This window comes from Camelus dromedarius, chromosome 27 (assembly GCF_036321535.1).
Source record: "Camelus dromedarius isolate mCamDro1 chromosome 27, mCamDro1.pat, whole genome shotgun sequence".
In the NCBI taxonomy this organism is placed as follows: Eukaryota; Metazoa; Chordata; class Mammalia; order Artiodactyla; family Camelidae; genus Camelus; species Camelus dromedarius.
The window spans coordinates 22,011,874-22,023,946 of record NC_087462.1 but is presented as its reverse complement, the minus strand read 5'-3'; the positions used below and the strand labels follow the sequence as shown (position 1 = coordinate 22,023,946).

Here is a 12,073-nt window from a genome sequence, read left to right as displayed (position 1 = left end):
CATTAATCTGCCACCTTCCTGGTCTGCTGGCTTTCTGAATAAAGTCGTTATTCCTTGCCCCAATGGCTCATCTCCTGATTTACTGGCCTGCTGCCCAGGGAGCAGAATGAGTATGGACTCAATAGCATAGCAGATAGGAAAAACCCTGCTAGTGCCTATTGCTCATAAGTGACATTCACTGGGTGCTGTCATGTGTCACCGTGCTGAACACTCTTATGTGAGAGTCACACAGCTAGCAAACATCCGAGAGCCGGGCGCTGCTGGTCTCCCTCAGGTGGAGGGGAGGTGCTCTCCGAGAGCAGGACTGTCTCCCCAGCAGAAAAGCCCCGCATCTGTCTGATTCCCAGTCTCTGCTGGTGCCTCCTGTCTCACCCTCCTGGCCATCTCCTTCCAGCCCGGTCCTGATTCCCGCCTCCTAGTCCCAGCCTCTCACTCACTCCTTGGACTCACACCCAGATTCTGCTCCCTGGACTCCGGCTTTCCTCCCAGGCCCAGACCTCACCTTCATGGTGAGCGCCTTTGGAAGCTCAGGAAAAACACCGCATCTTGATTGTCCGAGTTGTGACTAACCAGTTCAACCCAGGTCCTGCCGACGGGAGAAAGGGGGAATCCCCTGGAGACTAGCAACTGAGTAGGGGGCACAGGGGCAGGTAGGGAACCAGCCCAAAGTCAGGAAGGCTCGCCCTCCGTGGATGTGGACCCTCAGGGGGCTCACTAAGGAGGGGAGCATGGCGCGAGGCAGAGAGCGCTCGCCGGTGAGCACAGGGATGGAGGGCTCAGCTCCCCCAGTGGAGAACATGTCTCCTGCGGGTTGGTGGGTTCGGCCTCATTAACCAAGTTTCTTATAAGCAAATCAGCTTTTATTGAGCCGTGATGCAATGATGCTATGAGTGTTTAAGAGGAAAGAGCTGCAGGTGAATTTCCATTTTCTTTCTTTCTTTCTCCTTTCTTTCTTTCTTTCTTTCTTTCTTTCTTTCTTTCTTTCTTTCTTTCTTTCTTTCTTTCTTTCTTTCTTTCTTTCTTTCTTTCTTTCTTTCTTTCTTTCTTTCTTTCTCCCTTTCTCCCTTTCTCCCTTTCTTTCTCCCTTTCTTTCTCCCTTTCTTTCTCCCTTTCTTTCCTCCTTCCTTCCTTCCTTCCTTCTTTTTTAATGTTTGCAGTGGAGGCGCTGGGGATTGAACCCAGGACCTCATGCATGCTAAGCACGTGCTCTACCACTGAACTGTACCCGTCCATCCCACACATCCCCCACCTCCTCCGCCCACTCTCTCCCCTTCATTTTATCACAGAGCTTTTTTCAGACAAACTTATTGAGGTGCTCTGCTTGGCTTATGTGATGATTCCCAGGACCTATACAGAGAATCTAGGGTCAGTTCATGTCATGTTTTGTTAAGTGTATTATTCAAATGGCTACCAGATTCACATACATTTTTTAAATCCTCCTAGCACTTGGATATGTCATAGAACACGCAACACAGCTGAAAACCAAACATATGAAAACTATTTAACAGCACTGATGTTCAGTGAAGTGGAGCTAAAAACATCGAGTTAATGTTGTGCTCTATTCAATTAGCCCTGAAATATTTTTTACTGAATGATGACAGTGCTACTGATGTCGTGGTGGAACTGTCCCATTCATGTCTAGTGGCTACCATGGTAAAGTAATATAAGACTTTTGAAAGAAAATTTTAACAGTACACATCCAGAGCATAAAATGTTTCTATCCTTTTGCTTAGTAGGAAAAAAGTTGGGAGGGTCTTAACCAAAGGAAAAAAAAAAAAATCCTCCAAATAAAATGCTGAGTATTTGAGGATGCTGATTACAGCGTCATCTCAAATGGATAAACCTGAAAACAATATAAATACGCAATCGTAGTGACTTGGTTAAATAAAGTATGACACAACAACGTTACACAGTTAATTTTTAAAATGTTAATTGTGAGGACATTTAGCAACAAAGAAGTATATTCATGGCAAACGTTAATGAAAACAGGATACAGCATGGAACGGTCACTACCATCACTTCCATGTGTGCATTTGGCCAGAAAAGATGCCAGCAATGAAAACAGGAGTGCCAGCATTGTTCAAGACCTTTTTTAAAATCAGAATTGCCTCTACTGTGTTTAAACTGTATTTACAGTGGAAATAAAAGAAACGGTTGACCTTGTAGGTGTTAATGCTGAGACGGTTTCAGGGTCTTCTGTCGCTGCGTACTCAGCCTTCTGCTTTGGCTGTGAGTAGTTAAGCCTTTCAGTCTGTGTTTCTCCTTTATCCACCTAAGTGTCCTAGGATAAAAGCCCCAGCCTTTCAACACAGCGCCGTGGGAGGCAGGGCTCTTACCAGCTAATTTAGCAAAATTCAGTAGCATCATGACTCATTATTGTCCTAAATCCAAGGGGTTTTTCTAAGTGAGAGAGTTGTAAACCTAATCCCCGCTTTTGGATCCTGGCCAGGCTGGGGGGCAGGAAAGATGGGCTTTGAGAAGTAAAATGTAATGAGTTCGGTAAGGGTTATGTACTTATTGTGCACTTGTAGCTGTGCTAATGCAGGGAGGAAACACCCAGATTTTGGAGTCCGTGAACCTGGGTTTGACTCCAGATCAGTCTCTTATCTGCTGTGCGGCCTTTGGTAAGTTACTCAACCACTCTGGGCCTCACCCTTCTATGGATTCCTTGTGTTTCTATGACATGTCAGGCACTACGGTGGACACTAGGGATCCTATGGGGGAACAATGAAGAAGGTGCCTGCTCCCCAGGGACATGCAGTCACTATGATTTACAAACACTGAACAAGGGAACAAGTACAAACCAAACAATGACGGGTGGCGATGAGCTCCACATGAAAAAGAAGCAGGGCTGGATAGAGGCCAGCGCAGCATTTCTGCTTCAGATAGAATGGATGTTCTGAAAAATTCTCTTGCAAGAGGTGTCTTTTAAGTTAAGACCTAAAGAGTGACAAGGATTCATTCTTAGAATAGCCTCGGGAAGAGATTTCCAGGCATTAGAAGAGAAACTGAGGATTATAAAACTACCCATCTCTCAGGCCTCTGGAGGGGATTAAATGGGATAATGCTCCTAAAGACCAATGAGCAAAGGTTCCTCACTCAGGGCCCCTCGGCAACCAGCAGCTGTGACTGTCACCAGGACTGCGACCCTGCATGTGATGTCAAGGAAGGGGCATGGTGGACTCCTGATTTTCAAAGCTTACCTTTCCCAAATTAAGGACACACAGAGAGAGAGAGAGAGAAAGAGAGAGAGAGAGGGTTCCCCTGTGCTGACCGCAGTTGCCTTACACAAGATCTTGCACATTTCTTATAAGAAACCATACTTCCAGGTGATAAATGGATCAAATTCACAGAAGACTGAAAGAATGGGAGGGAGGTTGGGAGAGAGGGAGGTTCTCCTTTTTTCTATTTCTAGAAGGTGGTGTAACTGGGATACTGACAAAGTTCTGATCTAAAGGAAGAAATAAAGCCATGAACTATGAGGAAAGTACTAACATAACATAACATAACATAACATAACGTAACGTAATGTAACGTAACATAACAACGTAATAACTGGGAAACACCTCTGTGGTTTCTTTCTTTTTATTTTTCTACACTAAGTTTTTTTTTTTGTACTTTTTTTCATTGCTTTTTAACCACCTCTCCCGTCCTTCCAATTTGTGGTAGCCTATCTCCTCTTAAATGGGAAATACTTACAACTGTCGTTGTGGTTGTGTGATCTGGGGACACCTACACAAGTCCTTCAGTTCAGAACATTGCCGTTAGATTCAAGCCTAACGACCCAGTGGACATCTGACGGCCATGAACTCGCACTCCCGAGGGCACATGGAGGATCTGATTGTCCTGCCCTCGCTTTATGCCAAAGGGTTATTCCTAGGACCGGACAAAAATGACCTCCGCCGTTTTTATTCTCGAACCAGAAATCCTCACTGAACACACACATTTCCACTCTGTTCCATTCCTTTTCCTCTTCTGTCTGATGAAAGACCGAAGTCCTGGGTCTCAGGAGAAGCTACAGGGGAGTAAAGGACGCAGTGAACTTGAGAATGGGGGGAAATGTGTTTAGGTGTTAGTGTTTGATGAGGGAGGGATTGCTACCTAGAATTTTTGCTTCCTAGTCTCATCTGCCTCTTCCTCTGCTAGTGAAGGGGCAACCTCCTTTTTGCTTTCTCAGTAATAACCATCAATCGTATCTATTAGAATTTTTCTCCAGAATCCTAAAGTAGCTTTAGTGTGGTGGGGAGAAAAAAAAAAAGGAAAGAGCATGCTGCTTGAAGCAACAAGAGCTGAGTTTGAGTCTTGAGTCTGCTTTTACCAGCAGTTACCAGCAGAGTGTCCTGGGCGTGTTATTCACAGTCTGCGAGCCTCAGTTTCCCTACCCACAAGAAGGGGTCAGATGTGCTGTGCGTGGCACAGAGTGCTCCATAAATAGCGATTATGAGGCTAGTAATTGTCTGTGTCAACTGTGTTGACAATGACGTGGATGATAATGATTCCGCTGTGTGAACTTGAGCTGGACTTAACCTCCCCAAGCCTCATTTTTATCCCTTGAAAATTTGGCCAAAGGTTGGACTAAATGCCTGCTAAGACCACATAGGAGCTCTAAGTGACACTGACGAATAGGGAAGCGGAAGCGTTCCTCATACGGATGCTCATGTTACTTTCCCCAGCTCCTGGCATGTAAATGGCTCTAATGACTGGACTGGACTGAACTGAATCCCTGCTCGGCAACTATGCGTGGTCTTTTGTACCTCGGACACCAAAGCCAACACCGCTAAGGTTGTCTGTGAATCAGAAAGCAAAGACCAGGAGGGGGATTTAGGCTTTCAAAGGCTGTTTCCCACACACCACCTCTCATTTCCGCATCTTTTCCCCTTTGCAACAAAAACCTCAGGGTGCGACCTCCATGTCCCTCTTGCTTGTCTCCCTTTAATATCTGCCCCATGGCTACAGCATAGGGCCACAGGGGCGAGGCTGGGCACTTGAAGAGGGACAGTCCAGATATCTGCTGTCCCCTGTGAAGACTTTGAAAAAGACTGGATCTGCTTTGTATTCCCTGGAAAGAATCCCACTTGCCTCAAAACATCACTGAAAACTTTGCAGTGAAGACAGAAGAAATTCCGTACCCCACAGAAGACTTCATAAAATCTCCATTTGCACGCCTCCTCCCCCGACACTGCAGGGGTTTTGCCCCTGCCCCCCTGCCCCCAGCCCTGCAAACTCAGGGCTTCTCTGCTCACTACAGTCTCCCTGTTGTGAGGCAGCCCCTCAGCCTGCCAACCCACACCATCAGCAAAGAAAGGCCGTGTAGCTACCCCACCTTCCTCCTTAGAAAGGATGATGGGGGAGGTGGCAGTTACAAATCATTTTTTCCTTGTCATGCACAGTCTAAGAAGGCACTGCTTAATTGTCAGGTCGCATGCTTGTCAAATGGTTCTTTAAGAATCTTTGCCAATCCTTGTTCCTTGAGAATCATCAGATTGGCCAAGTTGTGATAAATTGCTTTTAGTTCCAAGAGAGGAAAAAGTGTCCTTTTTGTGTATGGCGCGTAGATTCAAATACATGTGTAATACACATATATATTATATATATGTACACAAATATATATGATGTATAATATTCTGTACGTGTATTGGGGTAGACACATTTGTATATAAATATACACCTGGGTATGCGTATATGTGTGTGTGTTTGTATAAATGTATCAAGATAAATCGAGGGAACTGATGGTGATGGGGAGTTTTTGCTGAAATGGAAAAATGCTCCTGGCTGGATGACACCAAGCTGTCATGACCTCACCTCATGCAAGAAGGAATGAGTAGGTTCTGCTCAGAATTAAAAGCAAGCTTTAAAAGAGTGAGCCGCAGCCCCTAACGTGCTGTCACCGCTTCCTTGGTGAAGGGTAATTGCTCTCGTGCAGTTCCTGCTTCTCTGAACTCAGCCGGGATAATCTTGGGGGCAAAGTGGGATTTCTGAATCACCAGCAACTGGAGGACTCAGGGGCCCGATTGTTCCCGTCTTGGGTGACCTGTGACATTATGCTTCTCATCCTGGCTGGAGAAAGCAAATAAGTCAGTTGTCAGGCAGGAGGTGCCCTGAAGCATGTCCAAGGGAAGTGGCCAAAGGGCTCTGACGAGACAAAGAGCTGGAAGAGAAGCCACAGGTGACATGTCCCCAGGACTTACACTCCTCTCGGGAGGGCAGCTCCAGCCAGCGGGTCACAGGCATCCAGGGCGTCTGCATCGGCTGGATCCCCAGTGCTTTAAGGCCACCACGGGAGTAAGCTGTGATGTATTCAACCACCGATTATTCAACTTCTATTAAGAGTCCACTATGTGCTCCCTGAATAATTAGGCACCTACTGCTTAACAGCTATTCTGGGCTCAAGAGAAATCAAGACAAAAGGCAGACAAAAATATCAGACTCTGAGGGACACACTCTCTAGCTGAGGGAAGGCAATTAGGTTTATTAACTTTTTTTCTTTTTAATGGAGGTACTGGGGATTGAACCCATGACCTCATGCACCCTAAGCATATACTCTACCACTGAGCTATACCCTCCCCGCCCCCATACTCTCTAGTTGAGCATTTAGCAATAAATTAATGAAAAAATTGGGGGATTTTCCTGGGGCAGCCCCAGTTTATGTTATTCCAAAAAAAATTATTAATAGCACCATCTCAGTTTCAAAAGCATTGATTTAGAAGATAAAGTATATGATCGCCCTACTGATAAGTCAGGGAAGATAAAGACTAAATTCATCCAAAAGGGGAGTGTGACAGCTGCGGTTTAAGTGGAATGCCGGCGAGTGGGGGGTGGGGGGGTGGAATCTGACTGACGTAGGTTAAAACAGAATGGGTGAAGCAATGGAGATTGTGAGTACAGAGAATTTCTATGAAGAGTTTTACTTGGAAGAGGGGCAGGAACATGGAACAAATGTGGCTGGAGGTGGAGAACATTTATTTTTAGTATGGGAGGAATAACAGCCTTTTTGTGTGTTGGTGAGATTGATCCAGGGAGATGGGAAGTTCTGATAATGCAACGGGGCGTGAAGAGTGGAGGCAACTGCTGGAAAGCCGCCCTTGAATGGGAGAGAGAGGAGTGGAGGCTAGTGTGGAGGTGGAGAGAATGCCAGGTGTGAGAGAGGACAGTTCATCTACTGTACCAGGAAGAAAGAGAGCAGGTGATGGGTAAATGGATGGGTGGACGGATGGATGGACGAATGGACAGATAGATGGACAGACAGATGGACAGATGGACAGACCGATAACATAGGCACAGATTCACATAGGTAAGTAGTTGTGGCGATGGAGGAAATTTTCTTCATACTGCTTCAATTTTCTCAACAAGATAAGAATCAGGGCCTTCTTTGGTGGGGAAGCACTATTAGACCTTAGGGAGAGAGGAGAAGATATGAAATGACATCTGAGAGAGCAGAAGAGTGAACAGACCTGGGAAAGACACAGCCCGTCTGGCATCTCACATAGCTGCCTGAGGCTGTGGTCACCCCTGTGATAGGGGAGGGTAAACATGGTTAGGGCTTTTGCCTCCAACCACACCTGCTGTTTGGGTGCAGACTTAAAGTTGTGGAGACTAGATGCAACCAGCTTTGCATTCTTGTCAGACACCTATGTTGAAATTACAAGGGATTAAAGGTATGTGTGAGACGGCATGATTAGAATGTTGGACCATCAAATATACACTGGGTAGGGGGAGAAGTGCAGGACATGAGGAAGGTCACTGGACTGAAGGTTCTGGTGGGGTCCAAATGTTGGACTTGAGATACTAAATCTAGAGAGACAGGAAATGGTAATCACTGAGGGGGATGGCAGGAAGTTAACTTATGGGGAGGGCACAGTTATCGCTAATGACAACAGGGACCATGGGAGTAAGAAAGTGAGGTAGCCCAGGGGACAAGAGCATGGATAATGAGCAGGTAATAATCTAAGGGGGCCAGTATATTGGAAGGGTTGTCTGATTGTTTGTCTAGCGGATTGCATACTGTGTGTCAAGCATCGTGACAGGTCCTAAGGATATTTAGAGGAAAAAAACAAAGGTTTTGTTTTGGAGAAGATCACAGTCTGATGGGAAAGTGAGGCACATAAAGAAAGATTATGGATGAAGAAAATGTGATGTAAACCAGAGAGACAGAGAGAGATTATATATACAGAAGAATTTAATTCGGCCATAAAACATAAGGAAATCTTGAGATTTACAACAACATGGATGGACTTTAAGGGTGTTGTACTAAATGAAATGTCAGACAGAGAAAGACAAATACAGTATGATCTCACTTATACTGTGGAATCTGAAACACACTGAACTCATAGCTACAGGGAGTAGAATGGTGGTTGCCAGAGACTGAGGGTAGGAGGTGGGTGACATGGGGAAAGGTGGTCAAAGGATTAAGAAAAATAGTAGCAGAATGAAGTAGTAGGTGATATGCTCTGGGTTCTCTTGAAAGGGTGGAAGATCTGGCACTATGATCCAGCAGCCTGTTTGGAAAATCAGCCAAACCCATTACCACCCATCACCCATTTCGCTTATCTTTCTATTACTTGCCCAGGTCTAGTGGGTTCTTGAGCCTCAGACCTCGGCTGCAGGGTGGGTTAGAGAACACAAACAGTAACGATCTTTTCCCATAGGAGGCACTCAGTGCTTGTCACAGAAAGGCAGAGAAAGACGGAGGAAGAGAAGATGTTTCTCTGGCAGAGCCACCCGGATTTGATAACAGAGAGAATCTGGGGAGTAGAGAAGAAGAGCTAAAAAAAAGTGCGTCTGAGACATCAGGTCCAGGTGGCTGGATGGTGAATGTTACGTTAATGTAGTTTGCACATCTGGAAAGTTGAAATATCAGAGTCCAGTGTGTGAATGAATTGTGGATCCAATAGCTGGATCCAATAGCTTTGTTGGTGGATCCAATAGCTGGTAAATGAACCCAACCCAAAGTGCCCCGGCTAAGAGATACATGCAGAGTCTACTTAACGCTGGCTTCTACAAACAAAGACATAGTTTGGGGAAAGGTGGTAGCCTTTGAAGACCTGAAGTTTTCAAACTGGCTCACTACATAAAGAAAGCAGTAAGAGTTTGCTGGAAAATATAAGAGGAAAATTTCCAGACAGCCCCTCTAGCCATCCTCACCTTGAATCTCTGGAGAAAGATGTTTCTGTCTGACAAAGCAGGTTTCTCTGTTCTTTCTGGATAATAGATGGTCAGAGGGCAACAGAGGAGCTAATTAACTTCAGTTTTATCAAGCACAGAATGCCCAGGTGTGTTAGACTGAGGAACAAGAGGAAAAGCAAATTGCTTCCAAAAATAAGCCCAGGTCAGAAGGCGAAGCATCGAGAGATTTGGAATTTTGAAGCGAACATAAGGAATTCAACAATGTTTCTTAAGACCTTTACTCTGCAGAAAGTAGTTGTAATTTAATCTAACAGTGACGTTAAGTGGAATTGACAAGAGGAGCCAACAGCACCTTATGACACCGTCAGATGAAGTTAGCGTGAATATTCTAATGCTGAAATGCAACAGGAGGCCAGGCTTAAACTCTGGTCCTTTATAACAGCTCACCTGTAGTTTCCTAAATTGGCACTTCAAGTTTCTATTCCTTTGTACCAGCTGTTTCTTCTGCTTAGAAAGCCCTTTCTGTTCTTCTTTGATTGACAAAGGAACTTCTTATGTGAAGGCTCACTTGCCTCCCCGACAGAATTAAAATTAGGAACTACTTCTTCTGTGTACATCTCTGTTCTAGAATCCATTTCACTGTGTGGGAATTATGTGTTTGTGGACGCTCTTCTTCCTCCAGTTCAAATACTGATTGAATAAATAATTGAATGTCCACATTGAACTAAATATTTTCGGCGGAAGTGGAAAATTCTGGCAATTCACCAGATGATTTAGTAAACGCAATGTGAAGCAATTACCTGACAAGAACTAACTGGACTTTTTAGTGTCCTCCAAATATGGGGGACCCGTGCTCTGACTGCTGGTGGCTACCTTGTCACAGATGCGCAGGCAGGGAGGCAAGTGGTCATTGCTGATGCCCATTTCTCGTTGTTTCTAGCCCCTCTCCCTCTGGCTGAAGTGATTTCTAGGGGATATAAAGAGTCGGTGCCTTTTCCCCCCTTCATTTTTCTCTACCCTCTCCCTTTTGGGGACCAGACATTGAATCAAGGTCATTCAAAAGTAACCACCTACGTGGGGGGTATTAAAAAGTTCCTGTGTGCCCAGGGAAAGGCTCAGAAAAGAAGTTAGAAGGCGGTAAGTCTATACTTCACACTCATCCTTGGCACAGTTTACATAAACCCCAAAACAAATAAAAACAACAAAACTTGGAGAAAGGTGGGGTGGGAGGGCACCTGATTTTCAGAGTTACTGCATTATTAGATTCAAATACCTAGTTTTCAACAATAAAATTTCAAAACATATCAAAAAAAAAAAACCAAAAAAAAAACTGTCTCTGAAAAATACCCGATGGCAGATCCTAGGTAAATACTTTAAGACAACTGTTTTAAAGATGCTCAGAGAACTAAAGGATGAACAGAGAAAATCAAGAAAAAGATGTAAGAAACAAATGGAAAACCTGCCTCCCACCCCTCCCCAAAAATAAAACCCAACAACTGGAGGTGAAAAGTGCAATAACTAAAGTGAAATACTGACTCGTAGGATTGAAAGGCAGATTTCAGAATCAGCAAAAAGTGAAGAAAGGACAATGATCAAATCTAAGGAATAGGAAGAAAAAAAAGATGGAAAAAATGAACAAAACACAAAGGAACTATGGGGCAATATCAAGCGGAGTCATATACACATTGTGGGAGTCCCAGAAGGAGAAGAGAGAGAAAAGGTAAAAAGAATATTTGGAGAAATAATGGCCAAAACTTCCCAACTTTGATGAAAGACATGAATTTTTATACTCATATAACCAAACGATTGAAAGATAAAGCCAAAGAGAGACTCTTGAAAGCAGCAAGGGAGAAGCAACTCATCGCATACCAGGAATTCTCAGTAAGATTGACAGCAGATTTCTCATCAGAAACTTGAAGGTCAGAAGGCACTAGGTTGATACATTCAAAGTGCTAAAAGGAAACACTGTCAAATAAGAATCCTATAGCTGGCAAAACTGTCCTTCAAATGTTGGAGAAAAATTAAGATACTTCCAGATAAATGCAAGCTGAGGAAGTTCATTACCACTAGACCTGCCCTGAAAGAAACACTAAGGGGGGTCCTACAGGTTGAAATGAAAAGACATTAGCCAGTACCTTGAAACCATATGAAGAAATAAATATTTCAATAAAAGTAAACAATTGGGCAATTAGAAAAGCTAGTATTATTGTAACAATGGTTTGTAACTCCATTTTTTGTTTTCTACATGATCTAAGAGACTGATGCATTAAAAAATTTGTTTTTACATTTACAGCCTTCATATATACAAACAATAAACAGATGGCATAGTGCTAGGGAAAGCCCCATTTAAAATGTAACTGAGATTAAGTACTTAGGAATAAATTTAACAAGAAAGTTATTACACACAAAACTTACACGCACACACCCACAAATTAAATACTCCTGGAAGACACAAGAAGCTTTACAGTCAGGGATGGCAAATCCATACCCAGAGTAACTATTCCATTAAGAACAAACCATTGCCCCTCTCATGATTAGATCTGTCCAGTGTAATCAGTCTTCCACAAGGTGATGGGCGGATTGCCCTAGGGAATGGCGCCCTATCAATAGCTCGGAGTTGGTCTCTTCTGTGTGTGGATTTAGCGTTCAATAGAGGCTGTAGCCAGGTCATCCTTGATGAATGGAAGTGTCTGCTGTTGATCCCGCACAGAATCTCCATCACTGCCACCTAGACTACTTTGTTCCTGAGTCCATTGGGGAATGATAGAAATGGTTGGGGTAGGAGGCTGGCTGATAGTCCACAGATCAGGTTGTTATTAAAAATACACTTCTCTTGGGATCACCCTTTGGGAGGCATTCACACCGAATGCAAATATCTTTGCATTCTGTGCCCATTAGAGATTCATCCACAGACCTCTTCTCCAGACTTGCCACCAATTTTCTGATCAAG

General features: G+C 44.1%; 1 non-coding gene across 1 annotated transcript; it reads right to left on the bottom strand.

Annotated features, from left to right (window-relative positions):
* Positions 1–6,491: 6,491 nt before the first annotated feature.
* Positions 6,492–6,564, bottom strand: TRNAP-AGG (transfer RNA proline (anticodon AGG)). Its single transcript has one exon. It is a non-coding gene; the product is annotated as a tRNA-Pro (tRNA).
* Between the last annotated feature and the right edge of the window lie 5,509 nt (positions 6,565–12,073).